Source organism: Miscanthus floridulus, chromosome 10, assembly GCF_019320115.1.
Source record: "Miscanthus floridulus cultivar M001 chromosome 10, ASM1932011v1, whole genome shotgun sequence".
Taxonomy (NCBI): Eukaryota; Viridiplantae; Streptophyta; class Magnoliopsida; order Poales; family Poaceae; genus Miscanthus; species Miscanthus floridulus.
Window position 1 is genome coordinate 62,480,633 of NC_089589.1, and position 2,635 is coordinate 62,483,267.

Sequence of the window (2,635 nt, forward strand, 5' to 3'; positions counted from 1 at the left end):
TACTCGTGAAGTGAAGGTGAGGGACGAGGTTTTAGAGAGAGAGAGAGAGCGCAAATCGGCCGGTCCGGTTATGATGGATTTGCTGGAATGTGAGAGGATGGAAGATACTTAATTAAATTTGTAAAGAATAATATCAAAGCGAGTAATGTAATACTACTTTCGTTTTCATCATAGTAAGTGCTAAGAGCAACTCGAAGAGACTCTATGTATCCTTCCTAATTTATAGGAAAAAATTCCCTCCAACGGCATCTTCAATTGGATCACCAAATAGAGACATCTTCTATTTCGTATTTCTCGCTAGCCCAAGTGGATAACGAGGATGGCTCCCTAGAGTACGCACAAGATATATAAAAGATGTTGGAAGATACAAAGATATAGAAAATGATTTTTACTCAAATGACTCTCCATATGATGATTCAGAGAGTAAATTTTTAGAAAGACACTCTTGAAGATGCTCTAATAATAATATCAAAGCGAGTACTAATGTAATTTTAGTTTCATCGAATTACCTAAATCTTAATTATCTTTTAAAGAATAATATATTATTTATGATAGCAAATATATATTACTAGAAATTAAAATAGATTTAATGGATAATCTACTGACATACTTTTTGGTATCATAAACATTAATAACTTTTTTATATTGATTTTGATCATATTTAAGATGTTTTCTTGGTAGTATATAAATTTTTTCTAGATGAAAAGAATATAAATATAGATTGGGTGCATGTCTATAATCATAGCTTAAAATTTTGGGACCCTACTTTAGAGAAATATAGATTGAGTGCATGTCTATAAGATAGGGCCATCAAATCTAACAAAAAAGTATGCATATGAATGTATGTATACATACATGGTGGACGTGCACAGTTGGTGTAATTTTTTTATTGGAATGTGATATATGTGGTGGATCCCAATGTGCATAGTTGATGTAAGAGTTTTTTTTTCCTTTGAATGTGACATGTCACATATGTGATGATGGATCTGAATGTGCATATTGGATGAAACTTCTTTTTTCTTAGTAATAACGTGGCATATGTAAATTAATGTGAAACCTGTATACTTGATTAATATATTATTTTTTGGACCTAAACTTGATTATTTGTTGTAACGTTTATAGATGTGTAACATGAGTACTTAATAGTGACATATGATCATACATAGGTGACACGATTTTGTAAAATAAAGTTTATACCTCGAAAGTCGAAATGTCCGCGCAGCGGATGTGATCCCCTAGTTTAGCTAGCTTGGGCGAGGTTAGCAGAACAAAACAGGTTTCTGCCCTAGTTAGCTCTGCCCTGCGTTGCTTCAAACTTTTTGACAGTGGGAGCAGGAAAGTGTAGAGAAACTACCGAGATTCTCTGCAACCACTGCAAATTGGAATTTCTTGCAGCCGCGGGACTTACGAGGGAAGTGGGAGGCGCTAGTGCCGTTCACACGGATGTGGCCTACGCATCTTTTTTTTTTTTTGAAGGGTGTGGCCTATGCATCTTGACTTGGCATGAGCGCGCGGATCAGTGGAACGCTGTTGAGGACCTAAGGGCATGTACAACCCACAGACAGGTGTTCGTCTCTAAGCGCCTCGAATCTATCATACAGACAGGTATAAAGATATGTCATACAACCCACAGACAGGGGGCCGGTCTCTAAATTGTTTAATGCTTTGCATGTAGTTAGGATCAACTATAAATAAATTTTTGTATACCATTATGTAGCTATTTGATAGAAAATGTATCAAAGATAAATAAGAGCAACATGATTATAATATTTTTAAAAACCATCAATATAATAATTATATTTCATATAGATGCAACGTCTTTTATCTAATTTCCTTTGTTTCCATAGCGTTGTCATATGTGCTCGATTAGATCCTTCTTGAGTTTCCTGTGTGTTGGCCGAGCTTTGATAGTGGAATTTCTACGAAGTACCTCTGCGAAGGTAGGATTAGGGTTGTCACTTGTACGCACTTCAGGTGGGAGCACTATCGTCGCACTTGGATTCTCATTCAAATCCAAGACTTCTCTAATTGAATCCTTCTCATCTTCCACTATCATATTGTGAAGGATAACACAAGCTTGCATTATGTTGATAACATCCCTCTGCTTTCATAACCTTGCTTGTCGACGAACAATATCAAAGCGTGATTGCAGCACACCAAATGCGCACTATAACACATAGGGATGAGATTCATACTAGCGGATATGAGTTCATACCATGGTTTCAACTTGTTCAGCCATGCATATAACACATAGGGATGAGATTCACGCTTAACTGAAAATTATGAAACTTCAGTGTAACTGAAAGAGTTACAGGTCTGAAATTCAGCAACAGACTTATAACAAAAGCCTCTTCCTGAAAATCAATGTGGTAGACAGGTAATTATTTGCATCACAACAAATTACAGATAGTTGAACACAAATTGAGTGACCAATGCATCACTTCTAATGCAATCTGAAAATACTCATGATGATCAATACAGAAAAAAACAGTCTCTCAGATCCTGTAGTGCTCCCATCTCTCTCAGAGATGGCTGATGCACTAGCACTAGCAGCAACCACCTGAAACAAGCACTGTCTGAATCAAGTGTTCAAACAACTCACTTGCCCACCTAATTTAATCAGAGAAATCAACAG